Source organism: Onychostruthus taczanowskii, unplaced genomic scaffold, assembly GCF_017590055.1.
Source record: "Onychostruthus taczanowskii isolate IOZ18803 unplaced genomic scaffold, ASM1759005v1 scaffold3, whole genome shotgun sequence".
In the NCBI taxonomy this organism is placed as follows: Eukaryota; Metazoa; Chordata; class Aves; order Passeriformes; family Passeridae; genus Onychostruthus; species Onychostruthus taczanowskii.
In genome coordinates this window covers 18,571,612-18,587,252 of record NW_024500349.1, presented here as the reverse complement: position 1 = coordinate 18,587,252, position 15,641 = coordinate 18,571,612, and the positions used below count along the sequence as shown (strand labels likewise).

General features: G+C 40.4%; 1 protein-coding gene across 1 annotated transcript in view; it reads left to right on the top strand.

Moving 5' to 3' along the window:
* The window catches only part of DPP6 (dipeptidyl peptidase like 6), a 398,916-nt gene that overhangs the window by 269,006 nt on the left and 114,269 nt on the right, over positions 1–15,641 (top strand). The window lies entirely within an intron of this gene.

Here is a 15,641-nt window from a genome sequence, read left to right as displayed (position 1 = left end):
AAAATAGGAGAGCACAATGTGTCACTCCAATGAAGCAGAATATTTTTAAGAAAAGTGCCACAAAGTCATTTCCTTCCAGTAATAGCTGCTTCTATATTTTTCTATTTATTTTCACAGAAGCATCTCTGCTCAGTGTTGGTCTGGGTGACAGCAGTGACACCCACACTGGAATAACACAGCACTGAACTGCCAGACACCTATTTTGCAAAGACACTGAGGCAGCTAATGTGTGTTTTCCTGTTGTATCACTTCATCATTTTAAAGGATAATGAATTAAAGCACGTTCCTTAAAATATATTTCTCCCAGGAATCTTGGCAGGCAGCTGTGAGCCTGGTGTGGGTACATTCTGGCTAGTCTGGCTGTCAGATTTCTTTGTAAATGCCTTTTTTTTTTTTTTTTTTTTTTTTTTCAGTGCTTATATTTACAGAAGTTTAATCTTTCAGGCAGCAATATTCTGGGTAAGCCTTGTGCTAATAGGGAGCTTTTCTAACCTTGAACACAGAAGATTTGTTCTTTTTCTAGAAAGGTCACAGGAAAGGCACCAAGCTTCTTTGTCTTGAAATACTCCCACACTTTTTCTGCTATTTATTTTTAGTTTCTTTACACCACAACAAGGTGCAACCTGAGGCTCAAACAGCAGAGTGAAATTTCGGGAAGGCATCGGGGAATAAACGCCTCCGTGGAGAAACTTTGATTTGAAACCATCCTTCACCAAAACAAGTGTGTGGGCCCTGATATGGGATTTAATAACCCCAAAACACGTGGGCAAAACAGGGTTTGACCACAGCAGCTCAGCAGAAGGGGCAGAGGCTCACAGATGTCTCTGGTGGTGCCTGGCCAAGGTCACTCCTGCCCAGCCCGTGGCTCCAGCAGCACTGACAGGCAGGCTCTGTGCTCGCCATGTGCCTCCTGGGGACACACGCAGCTCTTTGGGCTGGCACCACCTCTGTGGGTACCCCTGGTCTTCAAAAGGGGTCTCCCAAATAGCCAAGGGACCAAGCAACCCTTAAATCTCGTGGCATTTCAGTGACTGAGGGAAGAGCAAAGACTTAAGTAAGAGTAAAGTAACTGAAGCTTGTGCAGCTTTGTGTGGCAGTCAGTTACCAGTGGAGTTTGTGTAATGGAATAAAAGAAACAAAGGAAATATCTGAGAGGAAAACTTGTTTTCTGGAGTGACATAGTGAGTATTTATTAGGAATCAGTGTTGTCATCATGCAAGAGAGGAATTAAAGCTGCCAAGATTCCTTGTAAAAGATTTTTTGCTCTTTTTCTCCAATTTTACCAGCCCATTACTGTGTTTGTTCCAGTTAAGGGCAATTTCACTCAGAAATTCTGGCTGATTAGCGTGGACCAAACTGCAAAGGCTTCTGAACAAAGTTAGGGCTCAGAGGCTTTTGCAGCTAATACAAAAGATGCTGTTACCTATTTTGCAGTAAAAGAAATGCTCTTTTTAAATCCCAAATGGCTGGAAAGAATTAATCATTGCTGTAATTAGAACACACTCAATAATTATTTTTTAGCCTAATTCATGTGGTGAGTTCAGTATTTCTGTTCTCCCTGCCTGTATCGCTGAGATGAGTGGTGGGAGCAAAGAGAGCTCAGAAAGACCCAGAGCAAACCTTAGGCTTGGTATTTAGAGTGTGAATGAAGTAAAAAAGCATTATTTATAGAAAGAAACATATTACTGTTGTTGTTGTTACTATTTTTTTTTTATTTCTCCACATCTGGTTGTTATGTGAAATGAATGGGTTTTGTGCTTATGGTCCAATTACGACCTCATACTAATTTAATTAGTTGTGTAAAAATTAAAATAACATATTGTTTGTTATTTCCAAAACACTAATGGGTATAAATATTAATGAATCCTCACAACATCCTTTTGAGCTAGGTGATAAACATTATTATGATAAATATACCTCTGAAAATTGAACACTGTCATAACTATCATCAGTAATACTGCTCAGACTGTAGTCATGATATTTATTGCTTAATTGAAATGGATTTACCAAGCCTAGAAATAGGCTTACATAAATCTCTTTTCTTTATATAGCAATAAATATATTTCCAATTTATTTTTTTCATTCTCACCCAATGTTGTTTTCAGGAACACTGAAAACATTTCGTGATTTCATGATAAAGTGAGCACAGATAGAATATTTCTGTCATAAAATAATGCTACCTGTTTTATTGATTGTTATTTAATTTTTCATGTTTGTTGTAAATTATTAGTTTTTGAAGGGGCCATTTTGAAGTAAAAAGCTTATGTTTATGGTTTTTCATATCCTCTTTTTAATGTGAATACAGTTTTGAATCATTGTTCATAAATCAGAAGGACTGCTCTGTTGGAAAGCTGCACAATATAAGGACATTGTTCACTTATATCAAAGGCTGGTGCCTAAAATGATTTTTTCTAACATTTTCAAGCCTAAAGCACTGTAATTTCATAAACTTTTGAGAAATAGTTACTGTTACTAGGATAAATAATGGATTAGGATAAAGCACTTACTAAACAAAAAGAAGAAAAGGACTCAATCCAAATACTGTTTATATTAGTTGAAATATTTCTGTTATTTCATCTGTGCATGTGTGTATCTTCAGGCAGAGTATCTTTTTTCTCATTTCACCAACTGTATGAATGTGGTTGTGAATGAAGAATGAGCTGTATGACTGTAGTCATCCAGTGCTTTTTTAAAGAGCAGAAGTAGAGCTATTAATGAATTAGTGGAAACACATAGGCCAGCCACTCAGCAAATCTGCTAATTTGCTAAATTTTCGGGAAAGCAACTACTTCAGTTACTTCCCATAGAATAAATATTATTAATACCATTCAGCTAATCTTTAATATTTCAATAAAATGCTCACAGCTTCTGAAAAAGGCAGCATTTTTATGTGTGTGCCTGTGTGGGCTGCCACTGAGGCTGTTCTGGGGTGTCAGGGCTGAAGGTGGGCATCACCTTTCTTTCTCCTTTTTACAGATCCTGTTTTGAGTGATATTATTTTAACAGCCAAGATCAGCAGTGTGATAACCTTATTTGATAGGTGCTGTTTAACCCCTTTGTGGTAGAGCAGCAGTGCTCCAGCTACATTCACATAACTAAAGCTAAGGCCTGTGTGGCCAGAAGTGTTGCATTAACAAGAATATGCTAGCAGCAGAGAAGAGGTTAATTTTGTGGGTGGTAGTTTACTTTGGATTTGAAGCTGAAGCAGCAGCTATTGTTTGACAACACTTAAAGGCAATATTTTATTTCAAAAGAGCTTGTTGTGGTAATTTTTAACTACTAATCTGGTCTTTGTGAAAGACAGCCTATCTTTTCCAGTCTCAAACCCACCAGGAACAAATTCCCTCATCCGCTGTTTTCAACAAAACAAACAGAATTTTTAAAGGTATCACAAGGTTGATTCAAAACCATTTCCACACTCCTATTTGCTTTTTTGTCCAACCTGGGGAGTCTACCTAAGCCAAGAGATGAGCTCTTCATGGTCACCTTTCACTGAACAAACCAAAGCTGCTAATACCTGAGCCCTCAGCAGTGGGAGGTTTTCCAAGCAGTGAATCTCAGCAGCAATATCTCTGTCAGATACACCAACATGTGTCACGTGTTGGTATCAGTAATTGTTTCAGGCTAATTAATATGTGATACCTCCCGTGGCACAGAGAGAGAGAGGGAAGTTTGCCACACAACTCTCAGGGGATTCCTGGGTTTTCAAAACTCTGTTACAGGGTTGTGCAAACACTGCCTTCTCAGGTGTCCTCAGCCTTGCCTACAGCAGCAGGGACCTTTTGATGCCAATTCTGCACGTGCTCACAGAATTACAACTTCTTACTACCCACTCTAATTGAGCAAACACGTCATCAAACGGTGAGAATATTTGTTCTTCCACCAATTTCTGTCCCCTTGTTTGTTTAGAATAGAAATTTTTGGACACGGTTACAGGCCAGTGGAGCAATAATTACTGACGAGTTTAATCCTAGAGTTTTCTTTTGAGGGAGAAACTACAGAAATTAATTTCATGTTGCTGAATTTCAGGGCCAATTTTGGACTAACACGGGGGAAGAAAACAGGTCAAACCTATTCTTTGTTTTGGTTTGGGGGGACCCTCATGGTTCATTTGTAATCCTGACAAAGTTCCAGCAGAAACTGTATTCCTTTATGTAAGTCCTTTGCTTTTGACAGCAATTCTTCTGCTTTGCAACTGCTTGATTTAATGAGAAAATAAAATAGTTTAAAAAATAAGTTAGAGGGGGGTTAGGAACTCAAAGAAATATACTGTAGGGACATTTTGGTACTTAGGATCCTTGAGCCATGGGGCCATGGGTTCTTATTTAAAATTAAGGGTCTGTCATTGTAACTCAATAGAAACTGGTCAAAAAAAAAAAAAAAAAGTGGAATGAAAAGACACAACCCAAGTCTGCATACTTTGTTTTCCATTCTTAATAAAAGGGAAAGGATAGGCACTGGGTGTCAGCAAGGAGGAATGGCTGGGTGGGGGCTGCTTGTGTCTGTTATCCATGGAAAATATGTTTGCACCCCTTAAATGCAAAGAATGGGTACTCTCCTCATCCTCAGCAGGTGTTCTTGGAGTGGGATCCTCTCAACATTGAAGGAACTTGGTCTGTAGAAGGTGTTCTGCCCATAGCAGAGAGGTTGATGATTTTCCAACCCAAACCATTCCATGATTTATCATTGGCAGCCACTGTGGTGACTTAGGGCCTGCAGCTCTTCCATGGACCAACAATAAAACCACACTGGACACCAGATTTTTGGCTCTATTGCTCCCTGGTTTTGGAGATGTTTCCAGGGGGAAGTCTGTGCTTCTGAAATGGTGGTCTGGGAGCATTCAGAAAACACAACAAGATGTGTTTACCTGAGCTGGGAAGCTCAGCACAGCCTGCAGTCCTCCATCCCCACATTCCAGACCTGCTGCTGCCTGCTCCATACACAGCAGTGATTTTCGGAAAACTTTTTATTCCAATTCTTCCAATTTCTTATCCAGTCTCCATTCTCTCCACTCCAGGGACTGTTTAGTCTGATCATTGCAACAAAACTTGAAATGTGTAGCATTAAAAACAGTCTGCTGACTTCAGCTGCTGAGCTTTAACTGCTTTCCTATTAAAAACAATGGATTAAACCCGTGCTGTTCTCCTAATAATGCAGATAAATGGAATTAGAACTAAACCTGAAGCCTCCTGAATTGAGCTGGGAGACTTCAACAGAAATTGCACAAACATGACTGAGTGCAAAATCGTTTTTCAGACTAAGTTGGACGGCCTTGCTTGTGTAGCAAAGGCCAATAAACTGGGTCCTGCATTTATTCACAGGCACAATACACATCAGTAAGCTGCAAAGGAAATCCACACTTCCAGGGAAGACTAGAGGAGCATCCAAACTCAGAAATAATTAGCCTGTCATGCAAAAGTACATAGGTGTATTATGTACCAGTATCAGCTATCAGTAGCCTTCCTCTGTAAATATTTTCTTTAGTAAATGAGATTTTCATCAAGCAGGGAAGGGGAAAAAAAAGCCTCAAGGCAAAACACTATGATACAAAAATAAACAATTTTTCTTAGCTTGCATAAGGCTATATTTCTCATTCTGCTTCCTCTTTTGAGTGTATAGATGATATAGAACTTGAACAACTGGTAGAGATTCATGTCCTAATAAGATTCATAAAATGTCTTAAAAGCAAATTGCAATTTGTTTTGAATAAAGCCTTCATAAGATAATGTACAAGGTCTCCTAGACAGTCAAAATCAGATGGACAGCTTTAAAATAATCACAGTTTTCTTTCTTGCACTTGTATAGGAATCTGTGTTAGTGAAACATGGGATAACTTTGCTTTATGAGGAATGAAACTATTGAAAAAAAATTAAAATCTAACAAATAATTAGATTCCTTGCAACATAGAGAGACTTCAGAATTGCATTAGAGATGAGTTCCTGCTTTTTGGCATAAATTTGCTTCCTAAGTTTTTGGGGACAATGAACATCCTGGTTTGTACTGGATTGTAATAAATATAGGTGGTTGTTTTAAAATGTTAAGGAAAGAAATATATTAGGAATAGCATGCAAAATGAGAAAACAACAGTGATTAAAAAAGCTTCAGAAGACAAAACTAGAAAGAATTTAGTTCTGGTGTCTCTGCAGAAACATATGAAGCACTCTATAATCTAATTCTTCTGGTATTGCAGTCCTTTTTAGGTTTTTAATTTTTAATCACTGAAATAGTAAAAAATATACATATTTAGTGCCCTCTTCTGGAAAAACAGCTCTTGCTATGCCGGGCACCCCAAAGAAGTTCCTGTACTCAGAAATGCAAATCTTCTCTTGTAAATGTTCTCCTCTTTAGCTGAGTTACATCCTAAACCCAAGGAGTGTGTGGCTCTCTGTGTTTACCCTGAACAAGTGCCTTTTATCTCTTTAACTGCCTGCAGAACTCTGCTTTTACCAGCTTGATGTTAAACCAATAATTAGTGTTCCTCCTTGGGCAGCTAATGACCCAGATTTGAAAATGGGATCTTCTATTCTCTTTTCTTCTATTCTCTGCTCAAAATAAGCTCTTTCTTGAAAAGGGAGAGGAATCACAGGGCTTTAGTCATGTCTTTAAATGCCTGAGGCCTCATATTTCTGTGTGCAGGAGTGGGGCTGCTGATGGCAGGGCTGTGAAGGGTTCTGCAGCAGGCCAGGAGCAGGCAAGGAGCAGCTTCTGTGCTCCTTCCTGTCCCCTTTGCTCTCCCCTTCTTTCCAAAGAGAAGCTGTTCATCACCACACACCGTTTACCCCATGGAAGTTGCCCACAGCATAACAAAGGTAACACAGAAAGTGTCTTCCTGCCTTCTGTGTGATTCCAGTTTGTTTTCTTCCTGTCAGAATACAGAATTGTCTCTTCCAGTGAATTAGATCTGTGTATACATTGAGCTACAGCTCTGAGTCTTCTGATCTCGTATGGAACTGGAAAATGAATCTTTCACTGAACAGGGAGAGGATTTTTAACCCAGGTTCCTAGAATACATCTGAATATTTTCATTTCTTTCACATCCACTTCACTGCTTTTAAACTGTTGCTCTCTAATGCTTTCTGACAGACTCATCTTTCTTGTCACAGATTCTTTTCATTCAGTCTTCTAAAAGTTCCCTGAGCCTAGGACCAACTATAAAAATTTCAATGCCAGTGCTAACTCTTTGTAGTATTCCCATTCTCAGCTGCTACAGTAGAAAAAGCAATTTTTACATGTTAAGAGTAAATTTTAACAGAAAGAACATATGCTGTAGTTCTGTAGTTGTTAATTTCTGCCTCTAAAGTGAATTATTAAAAATTAATAAATTAATTAGATATACTAAGCATTCAGCATTTTTCACGGCTTGGTTCTCATGTAATTGCTATAAAGATTTACCATTTGCATTGTAATCAAAAAAGAGACTTTTAGAATATTTTCACAGTGTGTCTGCACAGCTCAAGAAATGTTTGTTTGAAAGAAGGCATTATCTACTGTTTCATTGAAAGCTGTATCAAGCATTGTTTTCTCATGCTGTCCTTCAGCCCTCAGACTTGCAGCTCCAAAGACAAAGGTGAGAGTCAGTCGAGTGAATGTGGATGTGAACCCTCTAAACTCCCATCTCCACCAGCTGACTCTGGCTGCCTCTATAAACAGGATAATTCAGGGCCTGATTCTAAAGCTAAAATAAACATCAAGGGATGCTGAGAGGACTCGTAACCCACACAAGCTTTTGGCACCATTGTCTGGGAAAAGGGAGCTGCTGCATGAGTTTGTAGGTGCAAAAAGGGGAAATGCTTGTGAAGAATGACTGGAGAGGTCAGCGGCAGGGACATCCCTCAAGGTCGACAGCTGCAAAGAGAGGCACTCCAAGCTGCAAAGTGCAAGGGCCTGGGAAAGCATTTTGGGAAAGGATGTCTGTAAATCAGATAACTCTAGTCTTCTGTCTGGATTGGCTTTGGGCCACTGAGCCAGGGAAGTGGACTGGATGGACTTTGGGTCTGGCCCAATACAGGGATTATTATGATCCCAAATATTCCTAAAGAATCATGGTTGTGTGCTTCTGTGGGTGTGTTTGTATGGATCTGAAGATGTTTTATGTTTCCTGCGTTTGAGGTAATTGCTATGTACTTCTAAAACTTTTACTTGGCCTCAGGCTACTTTTGTACTCATAGTACATAATAATGTTTGTTCATCTTTTGCTTCTATTCCTTAGATACATTGTTTGGTGTGTTAGAATCACAACTGTGTACTAGATAATTTCATTCTCATTTCCGAGTTTCTGACTAGAGGGTGAGAGGGGAAACCTGGGAGTTCACATCTGTGATGAGAATATTGATAAAAGTTTAAAAAGACCAACAGAAGAATATGCTCGTTATCAATAATGTTCATTCATAATTCTTTGTAACTTCATTGCAGCTACTTCCCAATTACCTGAGCATCAACAAGTGCACAAAGGCTGGTGCAAAAATCCCACAGAGTGCTTTGCAGCTCCCATTTCATTTACCAGTTAAAAGCATAGCTGTTGTCCTTTAAGGCAGCGACTGAAGGGCTTTGTGGTGCCAGGGAAGCGCTGTGAGGGACAGGTGGCTCGGGAGCAAAAGGAGCCTTTTGTAATTGCTTGGCAGGGCAGAGCTGCATTAGAGTGCAGCAGCAGTTGGCAGATTGGATTAACACTCTCTGAGGGGTGAGAGCTGGCACACGAGCTGGCTGTTAATACCTGTGGCCTAACTTGCCTCTGGAGCTGCATTTGCAACAAAAAGAGCATCCACTCCACCCCGCTGCTGTCACAAAGTCATAAATCCTCAAGCTGGCCTCAAAATTCCCTTTTGGTGCTGTCAGCAGTATAAGGCTCTCAAAAGTGTAATTTGAAAACTAATCTTTTAACAAAGAATTATTATCATGAAGCAACTGAGATAGATAATCAGTTTGTGGAAGGTGAGTTTGCAGCATTCTCTTACAGCATGGCACTCCATGCATTGCTGGGGTGGATGTTGCCATCACACTTTATTTATGGTTGTTTTGTAAACTTGAGACGAGATTATTTGCCAAGGAATAACTCCTTGGCTTTAATGTTTCAGAGACCTTTGGTCCTTAGAAAATCAGTTTCTAATCCCAGTCCAGCCTCTGTATGTTTGTGGGAGAGATTTGCATATTAACCATGTGTGCTGCCTGTGGTGCATGACCCCGCCACAATCAGCTTCAGCTTCCAAAATGCAGGTCCCCATGGCAGGAATGTGCTGTCCCTCCCTGATGTCACCTTGATGTGAGATTGCTCTCCAAGGAAGCCTCTATGGTGTGGCAGGGCATTCACAGCTCTGCATGGCTGGAGAGATGTCCTGGCTGTCCTTTAAACAACAAGGACAATTATTTAATTTTCAGTTTTAAGAGATTAAACAGTTAATAGCAAAATAGAGACATGTCCTGGTGATCCACTGCCTCTTGTATTACTGCCTTCGTCCAAATCAAATGCTAAGGTTTCTTCCTGGCTCTGGAGACACCCAGTTGCTGATTTCCTATATGGAAATGAGTGGAGCAGCTCCTGATGCTCACTGCTGTGACTGAGGTGAGCACACACCTGCTGGCTCTCTCTGAGGCACTGACAGGTTAGGGCTGGCTGTGTCACCCCACCAGGCACAGCTACGCTGCTGGGTCAGGATCCTTCCCCCCTCTTTGCAAGAAAAAGCTTTACTTCCCTCAACAACTCCAATACACGCATTCCCCAAGTCCATATCTTCCTCCTTTTGCACAAATGTTAAATTAATTGCTCTGGAATACAAGGACAATTATAGCGCAGGCAACCAGGTGCCAAATTCTCTGTATGTTGACTAAGAGACCCCTTCTCATCCCCTTTCTTGCTCAAACCCATTTCCCCCCATCTCTGCCCTCCCCTGAGCTCCCCAGACTGTCCTGGAGTGTGCCAGCAGTGCCAGAGTGCCCTTTCTGTCCCTGTGAGCACATCACATATGTGGCTGATCAGCTGGATACAGCACAGCAGGAAGAAGCATCCCAAATCAGGTGTTTGATGACAGCTGTGGGTTATTGGCTGCCAGCTGAAGCAATGCTCAGGAAATGCTCTTTGATAGCATTTCATTATGGGTTTTCTAATTTATTGGAAGCACGAAGAGAAATGGGCAGAGTTCCTTAGAGGGCTGTGCAAGCAGGTTGACACACAGCATGAGACTCTACTGGAGAAGTGATAAAGTATAAAGGGATAATTCAATGCAGGGACAAAAGAGAATATGCTGCCTCAGAAGAAAGCAAAATAGGTCAGTATCACAATGAATCTGAAAGGTGAGAATGCTGAAGACACCTCAAATTATACAGCTTTATTGATTTGTTTTGTTCTTGCAAGCAATCAAGATTCAGTGAGTGCAGGGTACAAAATACCAGTATGGATTTCGGTATTTTTCTTTTTTTTTTTTATTGCAATGACACAAAAAGAAAAGATAGCATGATGTTTCTGAGAGTATCTCATTCCAAGATGGTTACTCTGGAGTGCCTATTAGCAATAAAATAAAATCCTTTGCAAAAATAGTTGGGCTGAGGAGAACACTGCTGACCATTCTGTTTGCACTGAGGGAAAAAAGGAAATGAGCATTAACCAACCATGCCTCAGCCAGAGGTAACCCCATGTGCTCTAAGTCACAAATACAGGGGAGAATAAAAGTACAAAAATTGAACAAAGCATTACACAGAAGTTGGTGGTCAAGTACAGGAATGGATTTTTCATCCCTTTGGAGGGCCAGTTCAACATGTCATGGCAAAAGAAGGATTTCTTCTCAACAGAAGAGAAGGGCCCAGTGAAACCAATGGTATCATAAAGAATTTTGAGCAAGACAAATGATGTTGACACATTAAAAATTCAGTTTTTAATGTTGACTTTCATAAAAGATACAGAATATTCTGCAAAGATGTACAGCAACCTGCTTTAATCCTCCACAGACTACTATAAAGATTGTGGCAGTGAGGTATTTTTAGTCAAAAAACTATCCTTTTCTCCCCTGGAAGATCTGCATGGACAACACAGTTACCCTGTGAAGTGAACATCAGATTTGCTTGATGTTTTTTTGCTTGATGTTTTTTGTTGATGACTGACCTACAGAAGAATCCATGTGACAATGTGGTATCCTTTACACACATGGTGTGCCCATGCAGGAGAAGGAAACACAACATCTGGCTAATGTTTGCTTGGTGTTTTCCTCCTGAACTTGTTTTCCCCTCCCTCTCACACAATTATAAGAAAACAAGGTACAAAATACATGAGCTATTTGCCAATGCATAGCAGCAGCCTTCCTGCATTCTGCTTTGTTCCCTTTTCCCTGTTAATCTGTCAGCTTCAGAGCCTGGCTAAATATCACAGATACTAAAGGCCAAATGGCAAATCATCTTTTACCTGCATATTTTGCATCACAGTGTTAGTTACTGTTTAAGGGCGCCAGGACCATTTTGAAAGGTGGAATATGTAATTATGTCAAATGCTTGGGATTATTCAATTGGCTTGACATTCATATGTGCATTTGGGGATTTGTCTGCTCGTAGCATAAGTAGGAAAATGGGCTGTGTAATCTATTTCCAGCAAATGTCTTTTTAGAGACTCTTTGTGGGAAACCCTTTAAATGGATCTGGCAGTTCCTGTTTCACCAGCCACTTGTGATATATTTTTACTGTCTTACTGCACAGGGTAAAAGCAGATACATTCTCAAGACAACTGGGGATTGTTAAAAATCCTGAGGGGATCTATTATTTGTTGATATACTTTATTGCTGCAGAATAAAAAATGAATCATTTTACCCAGATAAATCCTGGGTGCTTTATGATTAATTACATTAAAATATATTCTTGCTATTTTCAGGCTTTAGCAAACTGTTGTACACTTTTCTTTCTGAGGACTATTTCAGAGGTGTGTTCAGTTTTATTTGGGAGAGCTGGGATGGCTTTTTGGATAAAATATGTTATTCCTGAAAGACACTAAACACTGAAAATTTTGTATTTAGCCTTGCAAGCTGCAAACAGCTTGCAATTCTGCTCTGCCCTGCACTGGTCCCTTGTGAGCTCTAAATTTTATGGGATTTTTTTTGTGAGTTTTCTGGGCATTCCTTTAATGTAAATAACACTACTGTACAAAGGGCCAGGGGCTCTATGGAGCCATTTAGAAAATGGATGCAAAGCATGCTTTATTCCATATTTATCAAGTAAGTAACAATCATGAGCTGATGGCAGCCAGTCCACCTGGGCTTAATCCCAGATCCATGAGCTGTTTTATACACTGGGTGGTAAGATCCTAAATCAGCTCTTTTGGTAGAAAAGCCTGCTGGAAGATGAGTGGATTACGATGATTTGGGGAGCCTTCTTCCAAGGGCTTTTCCCCCTTTCTTTCTTTGTAAAATGAGGTGCCTCTTCTTTGTATTGATTCAGCACCTTGTCATGCAAACATTAAAGAAAGCCTTCCTTAAATGCTGATTATTGTTGGTGCTGGCCTGGCATCAGCCCACAAACTGAGACAGAAACCAACAGACAGGAATGGAAGTGTAAACTAAACTCTTTCTTTTTTTCTGATGCTTGGGATAAACCTTCAGCAGGGTTTATCAGCAGGTAGTGCAATCTTTCATACCATCCATAAGGTGCTGAAAACCCATTTCACAAATTTCTTGGATGTATGTCACATATTTCTGCAGTTACTCTGGGGCAAATACAAGAGCTATGGATTCTAATTGAAAGTATATGAAGGGTCACAATGAATAAATGAGTCCAAATCCACTCTGTGCTTAAATAACAGTTTCTATTTCAGTAAGCCCTGCTGGACAAGGACCTGTGTCCTTACAGCACTTAAACAAATATTTCCAAGGAGGCATTACCATTCACACCACACTTTGCTCTGTAGTGACAGAGAACAGAAATTGCTTCTTCCATTTTGCTTCTGTGCCTTGTTGGAACAACAATTTCCCTGTTCCTTTGGAATGTGATGGCCTGAGAGAGGCACATGTCCTTCTCTGCTGCTCCATGTGCTGCAGTGTTTCCATTTCTGCTGCCATCTGACCAGGTCCAGGTTTCTTCTGTTGGTTGCATAAAACGAGGTCAGTGACTTCACAACAAGGTGTTGTCACATATAATTAGCCCTGCATTCTTCTGAATTTTAGAGAGATAATTGCCTTTCCAAGACTTCAGTGGAACAGATAGATCTGTCTCAGTCCCTTTATGATTTCAGTGTAAACATGCACGTGTTGCAGAGAATAATTTAGATTGAAAGTAAACAAGATCTGTGCTGTGAGCTGGGATGAGAAGCCCAGTGGGAGAGTGTTTCTGGCCCAATGGTTTTGTCATAATGACTTTTACAGCACTTGTTGGTGACAGCTGGCACAGGAGCTTCTGTGACCGGATTGTGGTGATACCCAGAGCCCTTCAGAGCACTCTCAAACCTGTTCTGCCTCATGTTGGTGGGATGGTTTGACACACACAGTCTACAGAGCACAACAATTGCCAAAACCTCTGCTTCCCCCAAACATGCCTCTCTGCTGAGAGGAGCTGTAATGCTTCTGGAATCCAGCTAAAAATCAGGGCTGAGAGCATCAAATCAGTCAATGGCTTTTACCACACCTTTAAGTAGAAAAGGGGAACATGGAGTTTATACAGCTATTTCTGTTGGCCAAGCCTCAGCAGCAGACAGGGTTAATGAAGTGAATACTAACTTTTAAGTGCTCTCCATTCTCTGAGGCTTAGTTTGGATTTTGGAAGAATGCTCATCTCTACCCTACACTTTTCCCTGCTGTGGGGTTTTCCTACTGTAAGTGAATAGCTGAATTCATCTTGGCCCCAGCAGAAATTTAGTAGAGATATTAAGCAAGCACAGTCATCCTCACAAAAAGTTCAGCTAACTTCATTTAGTTTGCATGTCTAAGAGGAAAGCTGCCATTTAATTTCTCAGAAAGACATAAAGTGATTTTTCTCTTGGATTCTTCTCTGCTTAGTACCATTGCTGGCAGAGTTTTTTTCTGAATAGGTTTGAAATAGTTGGGCTGAGAGGGATTTTTGAGCTGCATGTGCTTGTGTCCTTAACAACTGTAATGTTAATAATAAATGTCTGACCCTGAAATCTTTGCTCATACCAGTAATTTTTTATGTAAGCAAACCTACACATTTTTGTAAGGATTTATCTGAGAAAATTTTGCTCCTGTGAGTGAACTCTGCCAGCTACAAGCCTTTGAAGTCTGTATGCTATAGCACAGCTGATGTGAGATATTTTAGAATCTGGCCAAAGACCGAAGATGATGACAAATGACGTTCAGAAAATAAAAGAACTCTTTGAGTGTCCTGCAACTTTTGTTTTCCTCAGTCCTAAGCTCTCTCAGCAAAGAGAATGTTTTGCCTCAGTCTCCATTAATACCTCCAAGACAGCTCTGAACCTTCCAACAGGGCTGTAGGACTCTGTACCACAAGCAAGGACACCAGCAGGTGTCCTGTTCAAAACTCACCTGGATGTTTCTTTTCCTTCCAGCCTGACACTTTTTTTGATTTTCTGCTGAAGGCATCTGTTGATACTCATTTTGGGGTGCTTATTTCTCTGTTATCTGACAACACAGCATGGTTTATAACCATGAACAACCGTCCCAGCCTCAGATCAGAATTTATGTATCTATATCATTTTCTCCAACCTACTGTCAGGATATTGGAAGACAAAAATGTCTCAGTATTTAATGACAATGTATCACCAGGTTTTTCAGATCTGTAGGCAGATTAAGTCTTCCAGTGCTTTTTCTTTAAGGAATTGTATCGGTTTTAGGACTTCATCAAAGCTGGAATAAACTCTAAGGCTGCATGCATCAGCCAGGTCTCAGGTATCAACATCAGAAGATTCAAGAGCTCTTCGGTATGATTAGGTGAGGATGAGAAAATGGTAATTTTTTTGACATCATCTGACACAGGTGGATCTGGAAAGGACACTTGTACTAAAATAAATGCTGGCTTGTGGGGAATTCAGTTGTATTCCAAGGCCTTCCCTGATACCAACACACCAGAGAATCAGCCTGTGTGGAGTCCTTATGGATCTGAATGCTGAAAGGAGATAGGATTTGGGGATGTGACCTCATGATGTCCTTGTAATGCAGGGAGTGAATTGCACAGGCAAGAAGGAAATCACATCAATCCAGCATCAGTTTCTGCATTTCATAGGTAGAAATCCAGTGCTTTCTGTGTGCCTGTTTTTCAGGGAGCTCTTGCAGTAGTGTAAGGATTCAGTGCTTGGTTTCAAACTGTAACAGAGAAGTTTGATTTGATATTTACAGGATGATGTGCCTTGTGTTTATTGATGTGCCTCATGTTTATCTGCCTCTTCCCTGAGAGCCCAGAAGCTGCAGGGCTGATCTGGACACCACCCTGGAGGTTTGCCCTCCACAGTGGCAGGGAGTGACTCATGCTTGATTGTGATACTAATGATGTGCATGCCATGGCCCCTGCTGGGGCTGGCAGCACCATCCAGGACATCTCATGGTTTTTTGGCTTAAGTATTAAAAAAAATACTTGTGCAAAACCAGAGTAGGCTAGGAAAAAATTACTTTGATCAAACTTGTTTGGGGAAGCAAGTATTCAAGAAATTTCTCCTTTGTTCTCTGGAACAGGAAGCTTTCTGAGAGCAGCTGTAAGCAAAAAAA